Raw genomic sequence first — 25,910 nt, 5'->3', positions numbered from 1 at the left:
AAAGGAGAGCCACTGATGACCGCAACAAAAGAAAAATGAAGGCCTATGCCGACAACCGGAGGAGAGCACGGTCATTATCATTAAATGAAGGGGACAGTGTCATCGTCAAGCAAGATATGCAGAAAAAGACTGACTGTACATTCAAGGATGAACCGCTGGTGGTCACCAGAAGGAAAGGGACTATGGTAACTGCGGAGTCCGAGCAGCGGCGAGTTACGAGAAACATCTCGCATTTCAAGAAACTGCCAACTGACACCTCAAGAACCATGATGAGTGACATACACAATCCCAGAGTTGAAGAACCACAGCCAAATGGTCATGAGAACATTGCTCCGATCACTGAGGCATTGAGTACTGATGGTCTGAGGGCCAGGTCGCCACAACCTCATCGTGACATACGTCCACCCAAGAGACTGATTGAGGAGATGGACTAAGAAGTCAGTATGCTCTGTTTGTTTTGTTACAAAGGGGGGAGATGTTATGAAGTTAGCACACTAGTAGCTGGGAGTGGGAGGAGCTAGGGGGCGAGAGGAAGAGGAGGAGGGGACGCAGGATATAGTTAGTTAGAGCAGGGACAAGGTAGGAGTCACATGTTAAGAATAAAGCTCCTGTTATCACCAGAATAGTTGTTGTGTTTATTGTAGCTGGATGCTACAGGGATGGTAGAGTTTATGTATAGAAAGTGTTTTAGCATTCAATAATGGTTGGAGGTTAGGATGGGGGGGTGTAAGGGTTCATGGAGTTTAGATGCAGAAGGGAGTTTTTAAGGGTCATGGATGGAAGAAGTTTAGGGTTAGTGAGGGATTTTTAGGGTCAGGAATGGGTGGTGTTTATGGATGGTGATGGTATTTTTTTGGGTTCAGAGATGGCTGGAGTTGAGGTTGGTGAAAGGTTTTAAGGGTTCAGCGATAGGTGCGGTTTACATGTAGAAAGGGGTATTTAGGATTCAGGAATGGGTGGATATTAGAGGTAATGAGGGGTTTTAGGGTTCAATGATGGGTGCAGTTTAAATGTTGTGAGGGAATTTTATGGAGCAGGGATAAAAGCTGTTTAGGGGTTGTGAGGGGTCAGGGATGGGTGCTATTTAGGGTTGGTGAGGTGTCAGGGAATTAAAAGCCTCTGGGCTAATTGTTTAAAAATGTAAAAGATACAGATTCAAAATAATTTCTCCTGAAGTAAAAACACTGAAATTAATATTTCCAACAAAAATGTTTCTTACAGTAAGACATGCAACCATAGCATTTACACTTTGGAAAGTAAGCATGCAACGGCCAATTTCGAAAAAAAAATACATTCCATTTGCTTTCTATGAAATGGTAAATGTAATTTATCCTGCACATTTCCATTAGAACAGTGTAGGTGAAATGCTTTCTCCATAATTGTATTCCTTGGAATCGTTTTTTTTGTGGCATTACACACAATCTTTTTCTCCGTTGTCTGTTTCAACCAGCCACATATCGAATCCTTCTGTCCAGTCTACGGTTTCAATTAGCAAAAATATATAGGTTATGACCTCATAACCACCGGGCATATGGAAAACCAACAAAAAAGAAATTAAAATAAATAGTTCTCCCAGGGGAAAAGTTCTAAAAATATGTCCAAGGCAGAAGGGACAGATCTAAAACCATGATGTAACAGTGTTGTTTATTTCCTTCACAAATGGGTGGACTTAAAACAGAAGAAATAATTGCACCGAATGCCCCCAAAAAAGAGATTATACAGATGAGGACCAATTTGTGTTACATAAGACTGAACTGATCTCTAAATATATTGTTTAGCGCAGTGCAGTGGAGGCTAATTTCATGGAGGTTCTGTTTTAGGACTTTCATTTAGGAAATATTTTTTCTACTTTTCAGAAGGAATTCACACATCCCCACTCAACGCTTATTGTACCCATCATTCCGAATTAAGACCTTCTTGATTGGTCCAGAGACATCTAGTCACTAAAGAGATAATAAGATCTCAGATCCTCATAAAAATCAGTCAGAGAGATTTTGTGTTTAGCCAAAGCCTCATACCCCATGTAAGTGGTTTGAGGTGACAGTAATGGCAGAAGAGTGCTATACAAATACAAAGGAACATGGCAGCATGTATTGTAAAGGTGAATAAAATAAGACTGAATAGACCTTATACTGCATTAGTAATACTATGCACCAAGAAAACACTAACAATTGTTAGAATAAGTGCTTTAAACTGATCTATTAAAACCGAGTTACATTTGCTAACAATTCACTGACATATTGAGCCACTGGAAATCCAGAGCCAATACAAAAAATGCAGCATTGGTTATATTGCAGCATTAGTTATACTGAGCTGCTGATGATACCATGTCACTGTGCATCCAATCATCCAATTAGTGGCAGCCTGTATCTCCCATCATTTCCAAAAACAAATTGCACCATAACAGACCATATGAATATTGACAGAAGCTGCTAACGTACAATAGTATGTCCTGTTTAAGGTATTGAGGGTACAACCATCACCACCAGCCAGTTATGAATCATCTGTTACCTGTACTCCTTGGGCATTAAGCAGACACTGATGGTTCCTGTAAGAAATTGGGTTATTAGTTAATCCATTCCTTGTTTGCCGACGCGAGCGCTACCTGCCCAGTGCTGCGCATGACCGTAGGCCGACGCTGCCCCGCCCACTCTTTAGAACTCCCGCACCGCGGTTACATTCGCACCGTGGTTAAGTAGTTAAGGGGAGTGGAGGCCCCACTCAGAAAACAAAAACAATCCTTGTCAGGTAGATCCATAATAGTCATTAAATGAACTTGTGCTTAACCTTCTAGTAGCTTTGTTTAAACCAGTCAGGCTTAACTTAGAGGCTATGTGTAAAGCTTTTTATGCAGCACTCAAACAGTAATAAAGTGAAAACACAAGAAAAGCCCCAAACTAAAGTAAAACATCAAGTCTATTTTAGTGAATAAAATGATAACAAAACAATAAAAATCCAACCAGTAGAACCATAGCACATATATTGACTTTTAAATATTTTAGTAATAATAGAGCCAACAGCGCAAAGTGCCAATTGTGATTATCTGGATGTGAAGGACTGGGACAAAGTTACAAGTTGAGGCTGACCATGATGGAACGTGGGCGTGATATTTGGACCAGATCAGTTCCGCTGAAAGTTGTACCTTATGTCCATGATTTGAGGCTCTACATCACTTGTCATCAGATCAGATCAGGAGCTGCGTGGTGATGCAAAGCAAAGTCCTACATTGAGTTGCATATCAAAGAGGTGGTTCCAATCAGGAGCTGCATTGCTGCGATATGAGGTCCTGCGTCGAGTTACGTCTTGCTTCATCGGTTCCGATCAGGTGTTATGAGGGTCTGCAGAACGATGTCCTTCATCAAGCTTTGCTGCATCAGATTTCATAGAACCAACAGTTAGGCAGGAAGGAGTACACCCTGATGCAAGCCATGGGTCCAGGACCTCGATGGGCACCTCTTGGGCATCAGGACTCACTTCAGGCAGAGGCCAGCAGCAGGGCTCAGGCAGGTGCAGGCAGGTCCAGTGCAGTAGGTCACCTGCATAGTTGCAGGGAGGCCTCTGAAGCTTGTTGTGTCTTTGTACCTTACACAGGTGGTCATCCAAATGACCCATGGAGTCACTCTGGGTAGCCTGGGAAGAAGGCAAGCAGGATCAATCTCCCTTCTCAGAAAGCAAGGCAGTCCTTCAGCAGAAGAGCAGTCTTTCTTCTGTAACTTCCAGAGGTCGCAGGGAAATTCTACTGAGTGGCACTGGAGATCCAATATTTATACAAGGTGCCAGCCTCTTCTAATCCCACACCTGGTTCCTAAAAGACCTTCCCTTCTCAAGGCTGCAAACTGCCTGCGGTGAAAATACAACAGGGCAGGCCTGGTGTCAGATTTCATTGTGTGTGCAGGAGGCAAAGCCTTTGAAGTGTAAGAGGAGCTGGGTACAGCCAATCCTCAGTCATCCTGTCAGGATGGCCCATCCTGTTCAAACCTACTACCCCTTTGTGTTACTGTGTGAGCGATAAACCACAACACCAGAGCCATTCCCACTCATGTCAACCAGGACACTGGCAGAAAGCATGTGTCGGCTCCTGCCCAACTATGCCCATGCACTGCAGGAGCGAAGAAAACCCCGTTCCTCTGAACCTACCACTCCGTAGCTCACACCATAGATAGTACCATGGGCCAACGGACTAGCAAGGGACAGGGGGCGGGAATAAGGGAAGGACAGACAAGGGATCCTAGGTCTTCTCTCCTAGGGGAAGGGTCCTTCTGCCGGGACCACGTTACTCCACGTACTGTATCACAGGGGACTGGCTGAATCACCGTCTGCCACACAAAAAACAACAGAAGTCAGCAGTGTAAATACATCAGCCCTCTTTCTCTTCTCATGCACCCACACACCACCCCATAACACTCCTCCTTACCACTAATACTGTGATAATCGCCGGGTGGAGTACTCCGTCCAGGAGTATATACGAAGTCCAGCAGGCAGGGGGCAGGAGGGCAAAAATCAGGGGAAGAAAGGGCTAGGCGGCGGGGAATCACGCTTAGGAGACTAGGGACCGATGGGGGCCAGAGGGAAAGGAGGAAAAAGTCGTAAAAACGACTGAAAAAACCTCCGTATGGTAGTCCGCTATGAGTCTTCCTTGCGTGCCGCCAAAAAGGAGACCAAACCAGGTCAACACCAGGAAATAATCACAGCACAACACAAGCTTCGTTGTGCGCTGGCCAGGAAGCCGGAAACGCCCAAACCGGCACTCCGCCTCCGCACAACGAGATGGATAGACTGTACAAGAGGCGGAAGTGCGGGACAGCGTCAGCAGGACAAAAACAACACCAGGAACCACCGGGTAATCCAGCCGGACCACCCGATTCCCGCAAGAAGCGCCGGAGCCCCAGCCACTCCTTGATCCCAGCCGGGATAAAATGACTCCAACCACACAAAAGGTAGACACAAACACAAAACGAGACAAAACACACAAACTACTAAAGCCAGGAACAAACAAACAAAGGAGGAGATCAGGGGAATCCAAAAAAGGGGGGAACAGGGAATATCAGGAGTCAAAAATGGAATGGGAAAGATCACGAGCCCGTGAATGCTGCAAAGTTCCCAAGGTACTAATACAGCTCCCAGCAAGAACCAGGAACCACAATTCAAGATAACGAGCACCGGGAACAGGGAAAATCGGCCTTTTAACCCCACCTAGCATCACATGGGCTCTGTGTACATGGCAAGAGAAAGAGGACTACGGGGCAGATTCCTAACAGTACCCCCTCCCAACGATCCTCCCCACAGGGCAGGGCTTAGACGGATGTTGACGATGGAACATACGGATCAGACGAGGAGAGTGTACTCCCCCAGCCGGCTCCCAAGTACGGTCCTCAGGGGCATACCCTTTCCAGTCTATCAAATAGAAAAGACGCCCCTTCCGTCTTTCCGAATCCAGGATAGCCCGGACCTCATACTCCTTCTGTCCATCCACAATTATAGGGGGAGGAGGTGGTAAGACCTGTGACGATGGTACGTAGGGTTTCAATAGGGACGTATGAAATACGGGATGAACCCGATAGTCTCCGGGCAGATCTAATTTCATGGCCACGGGATTCATGATCTGTATTATCGGGAATGGTCCCGCATACCTAGGTTGTAATTTACGGGATCCCCCAAGCCTCAAGTTCTTCGTAGCCAACCATACCTGGTCTCCAACTTGATAACCAGGTGCGGGGGCACGATGTTTGTCCGCCTGCAACTTCATAGCAGCCTTAGCTGTCAACAACTGCTCCCGGGCGATCTCCCATATCTTGCCCAGACGGTTACACACATCATCTATGGCTGGCACACGTCCCGTGGGTTGAATAGCCACCGCCCTGGGATGATAACCTAATGAACAGTAGAAGGGTGTCATGCCTAAGGCTGAGTGCTGACTGTTGTTATACGCAAACTCAGCAATGGGAAGAGCCATAACCCAATCACAAGCCAGCGATGACGTTAAACACCTAAGGTACTGTTCCATAGTCTGATTGGTACGTTCGGTCTGGCCGTCAGATTGTGGATGATATGCAGATGACAATCTGACGTCCACCCGCAACACTGAACACAATTCCTTCCAAAAATGGGAAACAAACTGAGCCCCCCTGTCTGTCACCACTGCAGAAGGCAACCCATGGATCCGCACTATAGAAGACATGAAAACCAAAGCCATCTCTCTGGCTGTAGGGATCTTCGGAAGAGGGACAAAATGAGCCATCTTGGTAAACAAGTCAACCACCACCAGAATAGCAGTGAACCCAGAAACAGAAGGAAGATCAGTCACAAAATCCATACTGATGATGTGCCAAGGAGAAGGAGGCACCTCCAAAGGTTGCAACAGACCCGATGGCTTACTATGTGAGAGCTTACTGATGGCGCATACCGGACAGGCCGCAACATACCCCTGAACATCCTTGGCCAAGGAATCCCACCAAAACCATCTTGTGCACATCTCCTTTGTCTTAGGGATCCCGGGATGTGCCACCAAGGCAGATGAATGACACCACTCCATGACCTGATCTCTCAAAGTAGGGGGTACAAACAACCGATCCTCATAATACAACAATCCATCCTGAACTGATGACTGGGGCAAAGACAACCATGGAGTAAGATCCATTTTACGCAGTTGGTTCTTTACCAATGCAGTGAACACCTCCCTTTCCATGCCCCAACAATCCTGTCTTCAGATATCATGGGCCTACTCTCCTTCTCCTGGCCCTGCTCTTTGGGGTCTACATGGATACGGGACAAGGCGTCAGATTTAACCTGCTGCGCTGCTGGTCTGTACGTAATGATGAAATCGAACTCATTAAAAAAAAGAACCCACCGCATTTGGCGTGGCGTCAAGGCTCGCGCCGAACGGAAAAACTCCAGATTTTTATGGTCCGTATAGATGGTAACGGTGTGTCGTGCCCCCCACAAATAATGTCTCCATTCCTCGAAAGACAGCTTAACTGCTAAGAGCTCCCTTTCAGCCACAGTATAATTGTGCTCTGCAGGCAGCAAGGTCTTAGAGAAATAAGCAATAGGATGCATATAACCTGTCTCGGCCACTCTCTGGGACAGCACTCCACCAACTGCACACAATGATGCATCCGTCTCCACAAAAAAGGGTAGAGCCGGGTCAGGATGGATCAACACTGGTGCCGATGTAAACGCCCCCAACAACCGCTGAAAAGCCCCCTGCGCCTCTGTAGACCACTCAAAGGATACCCCCTTTCGCAGCAGCTGAGTCAGGGGAGCCACAATGTCCGAGAAATGTGAGATAAAACGCCTATAAAAATTGGCGAATCCCAACAACACCTGTATATGCTTTACGGACGTTGGAACAGGCCAGGTGATAATGGCCTCGATCTTTCTTGGATCCATCCGAACCCCTCCGGCAGACACCACAAACCCTAGGAACTCCACCTGCGTAGTGCCAAACTGGCATTTTGCCAATTTCGCATAAAGATGGTGCTCCCGCAACTTGCGCAGAACCTGGATCACGTGTTGCTGATGCTCGACCCCTGTCTCAGAAAAGATCAGGATATCATCCAGATACACAATCACGCTCCGATCCAAGAACTCCCGAAGCACCTCATTTATGAAATACTGGAATGCCGCCGGCGCATTGCATAGCCCGAACGGCATTACACAGTATTCATAAAGGCCATGCTTTGTCTTAAACGCTGTTTTCCACTCATCCCCAGTTCGCACACGCACCAGATGATAGGCGCCCCGCAAGTCCAACTTGGTGAACACCTTTGCGCTGCGAAGCTGATCTAGTAACACGGGGATGAGTGGAAGCGGGTATTTGTTCTTGACAGTGGCCTTGTTTAGCGTGCGATAGTCCACACACGCCCGTAAAGTACCTTCCTTCTTCGGAATAAAAAAGATAGCCGAAGAAACAGGCGAACACGATGGACGGATAAACCCCAGACGCAGCATCTCCTCGAGATACACCTTCAGGTGCAACTCCTCCAGCTCAGAGAGAGCATACACCCTACTACAAGGAAGAGGCGCCCCGGGAATAAGATCGATCTTACAATCAAATGATCTGTGTGGGGGCAAACCCTGCGCCTCTTCTGCGTCGAATACCTCCCTGAACTCCTGATATTGCAAAGGTACTGCATCCATGTCAGTGGCAGCACAGGACAATGACAACTCCTTTTCACCTGCATCCTTATAGCAGTGCTTTAAACAATTCAAGGAATCAAGAGACACTAGCCTTTGTACCCAATCTATCCTGGGATTGTGCTCCTGCAACCATGGCACACCCAAGACCATCCCGAAAGAGGGAGCGTCAATGAGGTCAAAACACACCATCTCTGAGTGTCCGTTCTCACACACCAGACACAAAGGCAGCGTCCTCTTTGTAATAGAGCCCGATGTCAATTCGGTGCTATCGATCGCCCGCACAGGTTCAGGCTGGTCTTTTACGCAACACGGAACATTCAATTTTTTAGCCAACGTAATGTCGAGGAAGTTCCCTGTAGCCCCTGAATCCAACAATACCGATACCGGCACTCTACTCTCTCCGCACAATACCAGATGAGCATTAATAATAAAGTGCCTAGGGGCCCTATCTACTGCTCCAAGCACCTCATACTGCCGATCCTTCCTTTCATGGTACAAACAGGCCACCCTCTTTCCATAAGAGGATCCAGAGGGTTTCACGGGACATTCCCTCGCAAAATGCCCACCCTGGCCACAATACAAACACAGACCCATCTCTCTCCTTTGTTTCTTCTCCTCATCGGACAAAGGCCCCCTTACTCCACCTATCTCCATTGGCTCAGACACACCCTTTGTCTCTCCAGCTCCCAGGGACTTATTATCGGGCTTCACAAACCCTCCCCTTGGCGCCTGATAACGGCTCTTCTCCCCCGTCTCTCCGCTAGGCGATGGTTCAACTTGACTACGAGATCGATAAAAGCCGCACAGTCAAGTGGGGGATCTACTACCCGTGAGACTATGTCCTTCAAATCCTCGGACAATCCCTGATAAAATAAAGAAGTCCTCTTATCTTCGGGCCAATGTGTCTCCGACACCAAGCGATTAAAGGTAGAAATGTATGTTAATAGGTCCTGACGTCCTTGTCGTAATTTCAATAGTTCTGCGTCACTTGCCTGCATAAAGGCGTGCTTTGCGAACAAACCACGCATCAGTTCTTTAAATGCAGGATAGTTGGTTAGCACCGGATCATCCCTGTCTACTAGGGGTATAGCCCACTGTGCCGCTGTACCAGCCAAGTATGATATCGTGAACGCCACTTTGGCCGAATCATTGGGAAAAGCAGTTGGTTTGCACATAAAGTGCAGTTGACATTGATTCATAAATGTGCCAAATTTGGCGCTATCCCCTGCAAACCTCTCTGGCGGTGCCAATGGGACGGGAACAGGGGTGTTCACAGTAACTGCTACCGGTACCCCCCCACTAGCTCCCTGCCCTTGCCCACCAGAGTATTGGAAAGTGGCTGGATGTATCACCTGAGCCTGAGGAGTCCTAAGCTGCACCCTTTCCCTACTAAGTAGTGCCCCAACCTCTTGCTTCATAGCCACGTTCTCTTGTCGCAAGTCATGGATCTGGCTTTGGAGGGCAGTCAAAGCACCCATGACATCCTGCAAAGTGGGAGTTGTACCGGCCGTAGCCCCCACGTCCTCATCCATCGTCGCTCAGGCAGTGCAATTATTACGTGGGCTCGTTATTCTGTCGGCTCCTGCCCAACTATGCCCATGCACTGCAGGAGCGAAGAAAACCCCGTTCCTCTGAACCTACCACTCCGTGGCTCACACCATAGATAGTACCATGGGCCAACGGACTAGCAAGGGACAGGGGGCGGGAATAAGGGAAGGACAGACAAGGGATCCTAGGTCTTCTCTCCTAGGGGAAGGGTCCTTCTGCCGGGACCACGTTACTCCACGTACTGTATCACAGGGGACTGGCTGAATCACCGTCTGCCACACAAAAAACAACAGAAGTCAGCAGTGTAAATACATCAGCCCTCTTTCTCTTCTCATGCACCCACACACCACCCCATAACACTCCTCCTTACCACTAATACTGTGATAATCGCCGGGTGGAGTACTCCGTCCAGGAGTATATACGAAGTCCAGCAGGCAGGGGGCAGGAGGGCAAAAATCAGGGGAAGAAAGGGCTAGGCGGCGGGGAATCACGCTTAGGAGACTAGGGACCGATGGGGGCCAGAGGGAAAGGAGGAAAAAGTCGTAAAAACGACTGAAAAAACCTCCGTATGGTAGTCCGCTATGAGTCTTCCTTGCGTGCCGCCAAAAAGGAGACCAAACCAGGTCAACACCGGGAAATAATCACAGCACAACACAAGCTTCGTTGTGCGCTGGCCAGGAACCCGGAAACGCCCAAACCGGCACTCCGCCTCCGCACAACGAGATGGATAGACTGTACAAGAGGCGGAAGTGCGGGACAGCGTCAGCAGGACAAAAACAACACCAGGAACCACCGGGTAATCCAGCCGGACCACCCGATTCCCGCAAGAAGCGCCGGAGCCCCAGCCACTCCTTGATCCCAGCCGGGATAAAATGACTCCAACCACACAAAAGGTAGACACAAACACAAAACGAGACAAAACACACAAACTACTAAAGCCAGGAACAAACAAACAAAGGAGGAGATCAGGGGAATCCAAAAAAGGGGGGAACAGGGAATATCAGGAGTCAAAAATGGAATGGGAAAGATCACGAGCCCGTGAATGCTGCAAAGTTCCCAAGGTACTAATACAGCTCCCAGCAAGAACCAGGAACCACAATTCAAGATAACGAGCACCGGGAACAGGGAAAATCGGCCTTTTAACCCCACCTAGCATCACATGGGCTCTGTGTACATGGCAAGAGAAAGAGGACTACGGGGCAGATTCCTAACAGCATGAATGATTGGAACAAGAAAATGCCAACTTTCTAAAAGTGGTATTTTCAGAACTCTGATTTCAAATTACAATTCATTTGAGTGCAAACAGCATATCTCTATCTGTTCCTAATCCAAAGTTATAACTTATTAAATGTAATAAGGTAACCCAGTGTTAATCAATTGGAGAGATAAGCTTTACAGCAGTGAAATGCAACTTTAGGATTTTTTCACTGCCATGATATATAAAGCATAAGTACAGATATTCACGTTTTTAAATACAATCCACCCTGCCCTACATCACTTTAGGGCCTACCATAGGGGTAATTTGTGAGTATTAAAAAGGAAGGTTTAGACCTGGCAAAATGTTTACTTTGCCAGTTTGACATGGCAGTTTAAAACTGCACTGCAGGCTTCAGTAGCAGGCCTCAGTCAGGAGACATGTTGTACTATTTACAAGTAAATTAAATGCTCTAGTTAGGTGTAGGCTAATTTTACCATATTTGAAGTAGAGAGTACACAACTTTAGCACTGATTAGTAGTGGTATAGCGCACAGAGTTGTAAATCCAATAAAACCAAACTCAGCAGAATAGGAAGATGAATGCAAAAGGTTTGGGAGAATACTACCCCAAGGATGTCAGGTCTAACAGTGCCTAGCACAACAGTGTTCTAAAGAAGTGAAGGGGTTGCATGCTGCACTATCATATCCTAAATGACATTTGGTGACATTGAGAGAGAGATACTGGTATGCTGAGGCATGGCTGGCTCTAGGGCGGTGCAACCGTACCGGGTGCTGAATACAGGTTGGGCCACCCTATTTCAAGCATAATATTCTTTTAAAAGCAGCTGCTGCTGCGTTCCTGGCCTCCAGACATTTTCAGGCAACTATATAAATGTTAAGATAACTTCTGTGATTAATGTTCTTCCTGGAGTGAGATGAGATTTATCTAATGGATGTTTTGACTCATCCAAAGGTAGCACAGAGGGTTAATATGCCTGCTGCAAAGAAAATGTACCATTCAGATCACAAAGTGCAAATAATGTAAATAGGTCAGTAGGTTACTGCTTTTGTCTGAGAGATCCTTTTGTTACTTGTAGTTTATACATTATAATCCTAATATAGAAGAATGAGCTATTGACCGTCATCAAAGAGCTGCATGCAAACTGCAAGGTATAGTTTAGAGTGTTATGAATTTTTCCCCAGTCTTTCCTTATCCAAATGTTGCACAAAAGGTTCATTTGGATAGAAATCAATTCTGATGATTAAAGAGAACCACCAATCGTGGTGTTAAGTTTTAAATTCTGAGTTTTTGCTTCTCCAGAACAAGCACTGTTAAACTATACTGCCTACCAGTATGGATGATATGGCACCCCTACGCCTTTTAGTCCTCTGCCTTACCGAACATTACATTTCCTATACACTGATTTACATACCTATGATTGAATGTCTCTGTGTAATGTGTGTCATATAAAGTGCTCTGACACTCTACACTGGTATGAGAGGCAGCGGCGCTATAAAACTAGTTAAACACATCTGAGAGAGAGTAGTTATGGAGACTGAAGAGGCAGTGGTAAAGAGTGGTAGTGAGGGAATCTGTGGCGGAGTTGGTAATTAGGGTGCATCAACAAACATTGTTGCACTGGGCGCCACCAGAGCTAAAGCCGGCCCTATGCTGAGGGGTCATGTGATTCGGAGCCGCAGCCGCATAACTCAGCATCAGCTTCGAGCATGGCTGACACCGCAGATACCATGGCTCCATACAGGGTCTCATTGATCTAATTGGGTCCGGCTGCCCACTGCCCCCTCTCGCAGTTCCCATGGTGGTTGTCCTGAAGCGGGTGAAGGCTGGGTCAAGAGGGTTTTCAGGCCCTGCCTCACTAGCCACAGATGGACAATCCAGTTGTTTCTGCCCTAAGGATCTCCAGATCTCCCATGCAGTTTCCTCTAGCTCCCCTAGGTGCGGCACAGTTCTGCAGTGCAGGGGGCCATCCTAAAGAATGGGAGAGCGGGGTGGAGAGACAAAGTGGGGCCCGGACTTTTCTTTTCCTGACTGGCCATGAACACCAGAAGCCAAAAGCTAGTCCAAAGTGAAGAGAGGTAAAGTGGAGCGGAGGCAGGAGATGGGACTGCTGTATGGTGTGGGAGAACTGTGTAGGTGGCAGGAGGCTCCAGGGCTCAGGATCACAGAGTTTGGCAGTAGGGCAATAGGGCAGTAAGCACTAGGCTATAACACTATGCATTGAATGGAGGCAGCCATTGTTAAGCTGATGCGGTCTGTGCACGCTCCAGCATCAGATGTATGACATTACAACGCATGCTTTTACTACGCATGCCTTTACATCGCAGGTTTTACAACGCATGTTGTTACAACGCATAGTGTTACCATGCATAGTGTTGAGGGGTGCTGGATAGAGAATAGTTTAATTTACTATTCCAACTCCAGTCCCCGTGGATAGTAGGGAAGGTGTTGGATGGTAAATTAAATCCATTCCCTATCCTAGAGCGCCCCCCCAGCGCAATGTGTTGTATTGGCATGCGTTGTAATACTTGCGTCGTAAAGGCACTGCGTGGTAAAAGTTGCGTTGTAAAGGATGTTCCCCTCCAGCATCCACTCTGCCATTGCCTTGGTCAACCAATGCCCTCTTGGCTCCCCTCTTTGCCCCTGTCTCCCATCTCTCAGCCATCACTAACCAGCAGCGGGCCAAAGGATTCACTCCACCTCCTCAATGAGAAGATGCAGTAAGTAAGCTCTCTAGGAGCCCATAGTTGTCCCTATCTGCTCCCAGTGCCATTATCGTATTATAAATCCAGTAACTGAAATGCACACAAAAAGCTCAACAAGAGTTTTAAAAGCAATATTGGTCAAAGAAACCTTTGGTGAAAAAAACAGAGGAAACTCCGCTCACAAAAACTTGTCAGTCCGACATCATTTTTTGAGATCTCCTTCCATAGGATTTAATCAGACCATGGAGGAACAAGTATCCCCTCCCGCAGGAATAAGTAAACAAAAAGGATTAAATCCTCAGACCCTGAGTGCTCCAGCCCCCTCCTGGGATAATCAGACACAGAGAATATCCCAAACAGTCTAACTCTAATCAAAATCTTGTGCCATCTATAGTACATTACACAAGCCAAGATGATAAAACCCCCTAAGTTGCTGGTGTAAATCTCACGTTCTATTAGAGGAGGATGCTCGTTTCCCCCCTGCAGCACAGGAAAGGGCCCCAAGCACCTGCATAGAGGCTCTAAATGGTGACCCAAAAAAGGAAACCTTTCCAAAAAGAGGTCTGGCCTTCATAGACAAGAAGATAAACATAAAGATTAACCATCAAGCTATAAATTCGGCGGGTGAGGACCAGTTGACAAAACCTCCATCCCCTGAAATTAAAAGTGTCAATCTCAACACTCAAGCCTCCACAAATGACTATAGTGTCAATGACAGAACTTGGCCAGCGCACCCTGGTACTTCCTTCCTTTTGCAATAACAACACTGAATAAGTCTTGACAGAACGGGATACAGACACTTATCGCTCCTCAATTGTGACCATCGGAAAGCTAACCCAAGTCACAAATCCTGAGACACACATGCTTCCATCTTTAGTGAACGCAACTAGAGATAATCACCCCAAGCTGGAAGAGCATTACATCAGGGATGAGAACATCCTTGATGTGATGGACCCATCGGACCTACAAATCAACCCCTGGCAGGTACAACTGAAGGCACAAATGACACATCAACCAGAGGTGGTCAACAGCCCCCTGCCTTTAAGGCTAAAGTGCTCACTGAAAACTGTCCCACAGATAAGAAACGCTATCCATGGCAGTCTGGCCAAGACACCAATAGAAGCAACTCTACGAAGGTGGATGAAACTCCAGGGGTCAATGCACTGAGCTGGTGGTTTGTCATTGCAAACACAAGGAGATGATGGACGGAGCGCTGAAACTTTTCCGCCACTCACCCCCAGTCACAGATCTGGGTTGAATCCATCATCATTCTTTAGCTCACTTCACCACCCCAGATCAGGCAAATGACGCAGATCTGTGACTAATGGTGAGTGTCTGAAAAGTTTCAGTGCTTCATCTCCTTGTGTTTTCTTCGGTTTGTTATTGACAATTATGGGTCAAGGTGCCATTATGCACATGGATAAATTGGATGCGCAAATACTAATTCTACAATCACTGATGAATTATCACTGATGAATTATGTCATGCCTACGACACTTGACTAGAGAATTTAAATTCTCTCTTTGTGAGAGCTTAACATCTGGCAGATATATCACCACCACATGCTACTGCTTACTTCTCCTAGAAGAAACTTCGGTGTTGCCAGAGATAAGGTTATAGCTAGTAAAAGAGTGCAAAGCAAGTAATGTTGACCTCAGGCCAAGACTTATCCCTGAACCAGTGGATACCAACAGCAGGGGAACTCCTAGTCCACGTTTTGAGCTTTCATCCAATCAGGCATTAGAATAACATTTCTTGCAAACATCTGAACTCCAGTGCTCCCTACATAAAGAAGGCAAAGCTAATTCCTCAGTCAATGAACCTTTCAGTTCGAACACTGGTGAACCATCCGAGAACAAGCAATCGAAAAAGAACCGAAAACATCTGGGGAAGTTAAATGAAAGATAAATACATCAGATAAAACTAGACCAACAGACTTACCCCATAATCAAAAACACAATGCAGAGCAATAAGTCAGTGCATATAGCCCCAATGAAGGAGAAACCACTGGGTAATGGCAGCACCTCACCAGGTGGATTGCAATATTCTCATGAGGATTTTAAAACCACCACTAGTTGTGGATCAAACAAGATCACTGAGACCTCTGATCTGGGCGGCACTCCGGTCTGCCACTCAGCATAGATCCCAAAACAATGACTGTTGTGGCCCAGGCAGAGGAACTCATCGCTGGCTCAAGTATGCTTGCTGCAGGATCTGAATTCAACTGCAAAAATACAGAAACTGTCAAACAACAGATTGTAGAGGTGAAATTAGCCTTGCACCACAATATGGAAGAACACAACATGGAACAATTGCTTCAATGTATTTGCCCCATCAAAACGGATGGCACTGATCAAAACCTCTCTTTGACTACGCATATTAAAAGTAACCCACAATCAAGGATCACTAAACCTCCTTTAAAGCTGCTATCAGACCTAATAACCCGGATTCCATCATGAAGGGATTGATCGCACGGGCCTCAATGTCTCATTCGCAGCTTCTCCCCAGCGCCATGTACCTCATGTGGAAATTCTAGATCTTATTTCAGATAGTGTGAGTTCAGGAGCGGTTTCTGGAAAGGCAAACCTGGCCATTGCACTTCACCCCGAGAAGCACAACCCAATTTTCCAGGCAGTATAGAGCCTGGATACAACTCTTCTTTTTCATCCCAAATTCACGTCTCGCGAGTATGAAGATATTTTGAAAAGAAACAACTAACTCAAATTGCTCTCAACTCTCCCTGGCTTGGACACTCTCTTATACAAAGATCTGGATTATAATGCATTTATTCCAAGGACAATAAATGTCCTGAAGGAGGCAACTAAAGGGCTGTTTCATGACCCTCAAATATCAAGAAATGTGGAGGGCCATTTCATGATCTTAGCAGAATGGGGGATCAGCATCAGGAAAGTATCAAAACCAAAATACTCATAGCTCCAGTTACCATTGCTGAAGTGGGACACTGTCTGTCACTGCTCCAAAGGTTCACAAATTCCAAAATACAGAATAGGGATCATTCGGATCATGAAAGATCGTGCTGCCAACAAAAGAGCCTGTTAGTTTGCCCCCACTTCTCATTGAAATCTAACAAATCGCTCCACAAGGTAACAAAATACCATTCTTACCACTGCCACGCCCCCTACACTGAAATGTGATTTGCAATTTTGCTTGTGGAACATTCGTGGCCTTAATAACCGTTTGTTTTCTAGAAACTTGGCAGTTGGCTTCTTTTCCATGGCAAGATTTCCTTGAATTTTTTTACTAGGCAAACCATCTGCCAAAAGGGTCCACTCTTTAAGAGAATTTTCCTTCCTGATACATAAATCCCTGGAACTCGAGGTAAAACTGCTAGCTAGCTTCCTTGGGTGGATATACCTGTGAGATAGCAACTGCTCAAAATAAAGCCCATGGAAGAAAGGTACCCCGAATGATCATTGTATGTATCTACATAAACCCCAAACAGCCCAAGAAAAAAACTGCGAAGTCCTAACAACTATTAAATTCCTAAGACATCAATATTTGACAACCACAGGGGTAATGGAGGGGGACTTCAACATGTACTTACTAGGATCAGTGGATTCTGCCATATGGCAACAGGAAGAAGACAGCCTGGCACATTCCAGAGATTGCCCTTGGGGAAATCAACAAGGACAAGGCCAGAGGAAAATTTGTCACTACTCTCAATTTATTGGGCCTCAGAACCTTCAACGGCAGAGGTGACCTAGAGTAGATCAACCCGCTGTCTTGCACACACATTACAAGCTTGAGCTCTTCCTTAATTGACAATATCTGGATTTCTGTGCAGTACTGTTCTCTGGTGTATAAATTCCAAGTCCGGCATAGTCTGACCAGTGACCACTCCCGGGCTAATCTGTACTCTCTCTAGGATATCCACTAGACTCCCACAAACACAAACAATTCGTAATGAAGGTGTTTGTGGGCTATCGATTTGATCACTGCATTTGAAAAAGTGGATAGAATGCGATTATGGCAGAAATTGCACAATGGGGCATCCCGGAAAATCGACTGAGAGCCATTAGGAGTTCTTATACCAAAACGTGGGTGAGAGTATAAACATCAACAAACAGGGTCACAACGCACAGCACTGGTGTAAACAGGGATGCATCTTAGCCCCGCTCTTGTTTAATCTTTATCTGGCTAACATAAATGATGCACTAGCTGTAGCCGATGCCTTCCCCTCTAAATTTGCAGGCACCCACATACACTGCATTCAGTATCTGGATGACAGACTACTATTTGGTCACACAGCAATGGGGCTCTAACAATCCTTGGATGCACATGTGCAATACTGCAAGGAAAACAACTTACTAATTGATCACTCCAATACTAAAATTATGGTCTGAGGAGCCAGATGCATCAAGAGCTCCAACAAATTCAAATTTCTCATGGAAGACGTACAGTTTGAACTAGTATTGTATCTAAAGTACTTGGGCATCTATTCCAGCCAGCAGGGCTTGCATCCACATCTCCTGTCCATGATAATGAGCTTTTAGTAGTTGGTAGAAAAGATGTGTGACCCTGAACTTATAGGCGTTTGCAAAGTTATTGATGCCAAGTTCATGCCACCCTTAACCTACCGGTCATTGATATTTAAAGACCATATCGCAGAATGGTTGGACAAAGCTCAAACCTGATGCTATAGGCACTTGTTCCATCTGCCAGACGCCACTCCGTTGTCCCAAATATGATTGGAATTTGGTCAATACAAACAATCAGTCATGTCGAAGGCATGGCTCCTGGGTTACTTTGCCAAACTCAAGTCGGCCCCTAAAAGATCCCTTAAAAAAACTGATTTGGCATTGTAGTCATGATCACAAGCCCTAATGGTTATCCTCCATGAGGGACTCAATAGAACTTTTGGACATGCAGAGCATTATGGACCAAAATCTCTCAGCAATGGTGACCTAAAACATTTTATTTAAAATGCAAAAATAATATCAAATGGCTCACGAGGATCTATGCATGCCTCTCTACCAAGACCTGGGGAAAGCCTCATATCTTTCCACCCACTTGAAGCTGGTCTTCAAAAAAGAACTAATGAGGCTCAGAAAAAGACTAATACTGTTTAAAGCATACAAGTTTGGGTGCCAAAAAGACTCCTATAATTATACCTTTTGCCCTATCTAAAAAGTCCAAGGTGCTATTGGTTAAAGTCAATATTCCACCAGTTGGGCATATATTAATGAAACCAGGCCATTACTTCCTGCTTGACAGGTGTCGATATACAGCTTTTAGTCAGGTGTGTTAAATTCCTTAAGGTTGTCCTCAAGTTACCCTCACACACTCTAGTAGTGTCATGCTTCATCATCGGGGTGGGCTCAACCGTATTTCAGGGAGCAAGTACTTTAGGGTCATAGGACCTTCATATCCTGGGACCACCCTTCATTCTTTTATTAGCTACCACTACCCCATATTAAAGGGATACTGGGAGTTGTTGGTGGTTGTTTAATCTTTAACCCCCCTGGCCTTTTCTCTTAAGTGCTCCCTGAAACACGGTTGGGCCCACCCTGGCCTTTGAGAGCCAGGGTGAACCCGAAGATTAAGCATTACACTACTAGAGTGTGTGACGGTTACTAAAAGAGGTACTGCTCCCAATAGTGGTAGTAGCAGTTAATTGAGATCACCTCCTCTTGTTAGTCTCCACCGGGCTGGATACTTTTTTGATTATTGTATATTGGTTGGAAGGATGTATCTTTCCCTGGAGGTTCTACACAAATAATCATTCTTATTGTGTGGAAAATATCTCTCTACCCTTTCGGCCTTTGTGCCTTTCTTGTACACAGCTCAGTTTTTCAGTCTGTAAGACTCCATACCATCTCCTATAAGTTACAAACTTTATTTAAAAGGAACCAAGAGTAAGACTAAAGCAGAGCGATGTATTTCCATATCAACCGGACTACAGTATTTCAAATAATGTTTTGCGGTCAACTCTTTTTCTAAAATTGCTTTTCCTTTTTGTAAAAATAGAAAAGGATATGTCCCATCAAATATGCAGAAAACACTTAGGTGCCCATTTACAAGAAAATAACTCTAAGTCAGCTTGGAATGCCGCGCTCTCCCATAATGAAAGTGCAAGGATGCGTCGCGTCCACAGCAATATGCCGCATCCCTGTCCTTTTCTTTGTGCTGGTGCCATTTAGGCATGCCTCCCTGACGCAGTGTGAAGCAACACAGCAACTTGCGCTGCGTTGAGTTTCACCATATCTACGAGACCATGAAAAGTGACGCAGGTTGGCTTTCTGTGGCTTCTTAGATATAAAGGTCTGCACTGTATCCCGTAAGAACATCAGAACTAATGACGTTCCGGCGGTGTCTGGGCTTGTAAATAATTCTCTTTTTTTCAACAAAATCCACCATCTTAGAGCAGAAAATAAATAAAAAGTACAATGATTAGTTGTTCAAAGGATAGAGGGTTGACATATTTCTCATTCTCCAGTCCTGTTTATACAACCTGGCTCTCCCTCAAACTCCATGAATATACCCGTAACAGCGCTCGCTGAATTTCGGCACCCTCCTAAAATAGTGAAAAGTGACATTGCGAAAAGTACTCTCCAGTCTTAAAGCATATGGGCTTTGGATTATTCGGCTCAGCTCATACAATGCACGTCTCATAGAGTATGAAGTCTGCATGGGTCACTTTTGCTGCATTTATCCTTCTGCTGTGTAAGAATTAATGGAGCCTCTTTATTTCAAGAGTGTCCACCTATTACTTCCAACTTGTCTTATACTATAGGTTCTGCTTCAGCCAGCACAAAAGCTGAGATTTTTCAGCTGATGCTACTTATGGGAAAAGTGACACCTAGATTTCAAAGTGTTAGCCATGAAAGCAGTAGTTGACAGAGGGTGACTCCATGACATAAGGTCAGTTAGCAACTGTGCAACCTCTCTCACAGAGACTTCGGAAGGATCACTTTAGATACTATTACATAAATAGTGTTGGCCCTTCTAATTAAAGATATTGTAATATTGTTGAAAGTGTGCCTACTGAAGGTGGTGACAAAAGGAATACTAGGACTGGATGTCACTGAAGCAACCAAGCCACTGCCTAATATTAGGTATTATCTATGCTGCTCAGTATACAATTTGTGAGTTCACAGCAGAGCCAACCCTCCAAGGGCCCCCCATTCTGTCCAAGAACAATGTAAATCCTCATCAATAAATCTTTATTCGGCTTAGGCAGCCATAAAAGAATACAAATAGGAAAAACCTTCAGCACATTAAAAACATCACATAAGTGGTCCACAAATCCTGTCAATACATAGGATAAAGTGCATTTCTAGTAGGCTTTCCAGCAACTAAGTAGACCTCCATAATTTCCGGATTAATTAAAAACCATAGTCTTCAAATAAATATACTTCCGAAAATTCAGCATCTGGGAGCGATGCATAACACAAATTCAAATTTGCAGAAACATCATCACAGTATATATTAGCTAAACGATTTCACACGGACAACTCAATGTGTTCTATTTCATATATTTTCCTAATGGCCAAAGATACTTTTATGTAACTGGCTATTGCACTACAAATGTCGGTGGTAGCCAATGATTGCAAATATTTAAAACCATTAACATGTGTACAAGGGCGAATTCATTTCAACAGAATTGTACTACTTCTTGCCGTTTTCTATAAAGTGCTAAATAAAATAAAGTGCTTTGACTTGTGAGGTTGTCACATGGACAAAGAGAGAGGTCATTTGCCCAACGACACGTCGTGGAAACGCCAGCAAAAAGTGCACAGTATCTAGCCGGAATCTAGTTAGGTAAAATCGAGTCTGCGAGTTAATGGTGAATGTTAAATAATATTGCAGTGGAGAAGGGGGAAAATGCATCGCGATTATTTCATCTTGCTGAAGATGGCGCGTATTTTCCCTTGAAAGCAATGCCTCTTTGATGATAACTTTGACGTTCACTGTGAGAGTTTCAGGGCTATCATAAAAGTGCACCAGGCCTATTTCATAATATTTGTCTTCAAGGTATTTCATGGTATTTTGAGAGAGTTGGCCAGATTTATTACAGTCTTTTATGATTTCTCGTGAGAACATTAGTTCTTCAGAAAGCCAAATTTTCACCCATAGTAGAAGAGAGGCACCATCTATATGGTCTGCCAACTGTTCTAGGCCTAATTGATCATGACATAGGCAGTTAGGGGCACTATTAGGCATCATCAGAAGCCTTTTAGTGATTTTTTTCTACTTGTAACTGGCGTATATTGTGATGCCCCCACACCCCAGCACAATAAGTTGTAATCGCAAGACATTTGGCTTTATAAAGAGTAAGAATTTCCCTCACAGGCTTGTGACCTAATTTGCAGGTGAACCGAAAGAGCCCATCCACTGCCCTGGTTGTATGGTTAGCTCTTGCTGTCACAAGTGGGTCCCAACTTAGCTTATTGTTAAATTACCCAAGTACATAACATTCTGAACCTTTTCTATTATCTTGTCCCGTTGCTACAAATATCTTAAGTCTTTGTGCTCTTTGGGCCACAGACCAGGATGTATGATTTAATAAAAATAACTTTAAGATCAAGAGATGACATAAAGTCAATTAAAGTGTCCAGGGACTTCTGAAGGCCATTCGCTGTCGTGGCCATTAGCACTGTGTTGTCAGCATAGGATAACAAGGGGACAGATTTGCTACCAATCTTAGGAAAATCCAGCTTTCTGTTTAATAGGGAGGCCTTAAGGCCATTAGTGTAAATTAAAAACAAAAAGGGGGCTAGAATACACCATTGTTGGATGCCCTCTGTTGAAGCTATCTGCTCAGTTTTTTCCCCTCGAGTGCCATATCTTATGGAAACTGTGGTGTTAAAATGTAACCTACGGATAAGCAACACCAGGGCTTGTTCCACTCTCAAGCTTTCCAGCATATCCCACAGTTTTTCTCTATTAACAGTGTCAAACACACTAGACAAATCCATAAAGGCCAAGTGGATCATGTATTTGTTAATATTTAAGGACAGGTTTAGGCATTGTTCAGTCATGCCAAGCCCCTTCCCGAAACCATATTGCATATTGGATATCCCTCCTGTCGTTGTTGCCCATGTCTCCAGCCAGGCGAGGAGAACTCTACCCATTACCTTGGCTGTGGCATTAATGAGTGAAATTGGCCTACAACAGGCCGGGTCACTTCTATTACCCTTTCTGAAAATGGGGACCATTATTGCCTCCTTCCAGTTCATGGGCATTGGGCCAATAATTACTGCCCTAAATACGTTTGTCAGCAAGTGTGCCCACAGATTTGGATTATTTTTTAAAAGGTCAAGGGGGACCCCATCAGGACCTGGTGCTTGGAGGTGGGACCCTCAATCTCAGTTACTGTAATGGACCTACTGAATTTTGTAGCTGCAACTAGGTCTGCAGGCAGGTCCCTTGTGTGTTCCTCCACCCTTTTGTTATGAGGATTAAAAATGCCATTAAAATGGGCAACCCAATTAGCTCCCAATATCAATGAATCCATCTGCCTGGCTTCTTCAAGAAATAACGGGCAATTTATGATTTCCCATAATTATTTTGTATCCCTTAGGGCTCCTGCTCTCTCTAGTTCTTCCAATGCTAAGTTTCTTAATTCAGCTTTCCTCCCCTCAATTATTATTTTATATGTATGCCTTGCCTTCCTGATTTGCTCTCTGTTACGGGGGTAGACATGGAGCGCCCTTTTGAGTTCTTTATGGGCCCTAGAACAATCAGGGTTAAACCACCAAGCCTCCTGGGGAACCCCAGGCTTGGGGCTCCTTGTCAACCTCTTGGCTATCTCAGCACATAGTAAGCCAAACTCCTGAACAACATCCTCAGGAGGTGAATCTGAATGTAAGCACCCCATAATTAGATAGGGATAGTCTTTAACAATATCTCAGTCAAATTTTAGGGGATCCATATTGCCCCAGTTCAGCCTGACACCCTTGTTTCCGATGGAAATGGATCGGGCGATCAATGCCCTCTCCTACTTGGGTCTTTAATTCAAGGGAGATGATAAGGGGGTTGTGGTTGCTTAGGCACTGGTGTTCCACCACAAATTCCAAGATACATTTGAAAAAGTTTCTAGATTATAATATAAAATCAATACAGCTAGCCCTGCCACCTCCAACATAAGTGGAGCACTGCAGTGAGAAGTCCCTGGCCCAACAGTTAATAAGGCCTAGGTCGTTCCCTATCAGGATAGAATTTAGAGCTTCTCCCTGTTCTTGAGTGGATAAAATGGGGTTGGGCCTGCCCCTCCGTATCTTCCAATCCACACACACATTGAGTGCTTTGCTTACATAGTGTACAGTTGAAGTCCCCTACCCAGACAATACAGAGTGGCTGCCACTTCCCAGTGATTTGCGTCAGCTCATATTGAAGGGTCTTGATGGCTTTACAATTCTGTGGGTCAAAGATATTATGGTACTAATTGACCAAAAGTATTTTGGCTTTACTTAAATTATTAATCATAATCGGTTGGTACAATGTATACCTGTGAGGTATGGGAGACTTAGGGGCCCCTTGTTGAGACTTCTTTCAGCTTTTAGCAGTGGTACTGAACTAAAATGCTTAAAAAAGTATGATTGCCACGAACGTCCTAGAAATGCATTATGGGAACACCTTGTAAAAATCTATCCTCTTTGGAGTCATGTTCCCTACTTGCACTTGTGCTTAATTTATTTAGCAACATTTATCATGAGAACTTGCTCCATACCCCATCCCCCCTCAACCCCCCCCTTTGCATTGTATTGTCATTATCAGGAGCCATTCTCCCATCAAAGTTACACTCCTGGATACGCCTGTCACAAATTATCTTTGCAAAAAGATGAATGTGTTTTCTACAAGTGCAATAAGCAAGGAATTTACATCTGTTTGTTGGAAAAATCCACACCACTTTCAGCATTGATCTGTGTTAAGCATGCTCATTGCAGGATTGATTGAAACCCATGTTGTTAGCTCCTAGGGTTTATTGTACTTGCTGTAAAGATGTTTTGTTTAACATACTTTAGACCAGGCGAAGCTAATGCAGCGTTTCTACCTTCCAGGTTGACAGCTATAATAATAATGCATTGAGTAGTGTCAGATAATAATGTATTTGTGCTGTAGCATTGTAATTGTATTCGCCTTCTCAAAGGCACTTAATATTGTGATGCAAATGTTATATAGATGCAAGGTCACCTCACAGTCTATTTTATGACACATTAAATTTACTTAGCAAAAGATCTTTAAAATGCACAATTTCTCAAGTTTTTATAGTTATGTTTGCATTGATTCACACACTTTCCCAAAGTATTTAAAACGGCATAATATGCTGTACCAAACAGTCCTTCACAAGTGAGTCTAAAATGTATGATATTGAAGCGAAAGTTCCTTAAGATTGCACTAAATTCCAAACTTGACTCGCAAAAATATTGCTGCAAGGGAATTCTACATAAGAACAACATTTAACTTCTGTACTGTTGTGTGTTCGAGGACGCCACTAGTGAAGATGTAAATTATCAGAGCATTAAATCTGTCAAGAACTGTTTTGGACCCTCTCCAGTGTCTGTTCCTAGGAGTGATATAAAGTCCTCTAGGAAAGGACATGACTGCATCTGTACGTCAACAGTCTAGCTGGCGCTGACAGAAACTGGATAATGGGAACTTTCTGGTAAGAGACAGGAAGTACTGGGTCTCTGAAGGAAGTGACCAGCCTTCTGCATGTACTAAATGCTCAATTCCTACTGAAGAAAAATGTATTCTATGAGTGATACGTTTAACCTCGCCTCTCAAGAAAAAGGAGAACCGATAGGCAAATTTATCACAAGACTTGGTCATTAGTCAAGCACTGCAAATTCACCAAATTCTCAGATGAAGATGCAATCTGTCTACGCATCATATAGGGATGTCAGTCATAATCTGATGAAAACTAATAAAACGGTTACACACTCGAAGAAATGTAGACATACATGTTATGGATGGATATGGTCCCATAGAATGCCTACTCTGCCTGCCCACGGCCAAACACCTAAAACTAATTGCAGTTCTGTACATAGCAGAAGAAGCAGTGACCTGACATCCGAAATTATTCACCAGGATAGGAAAGATTAAACTGCACATTAATTACCAAGACACACCAGAAGCTCAAAATCAAAGGATTCCATTTCACCTTCAACAAGCTGACGAAAAGGAACTGTAGGAGCTACTAAAGGCAGATATCATCGGGAAGACACAAGACCCGACACCATGGTGTCTCCGCTAGGAATAGTACCAAACGCAACACAGAAGGACAAGTGCATTGGAGGGTGGATATGAGTATGCCAACTACCATGATTCAGCGGGACT

Source organism: Lissotriton helveticus, chromosome 4_1, assembly GCF_964261635.1.
Source record: "Lissotriton helveticus chromosome 4_1, aLisHel1.1, whole genome shotgun sequence".
In the NCBI taxonomy this organism is placed as follows: Eukaryota; Metazoa; Chordata; class Amphibia; order Caudata; family Salamandridae; genus Lissotriton; species Lissotriton helveticus.
Note: the sequence above shows the minus strand (reverse complement) of the source record.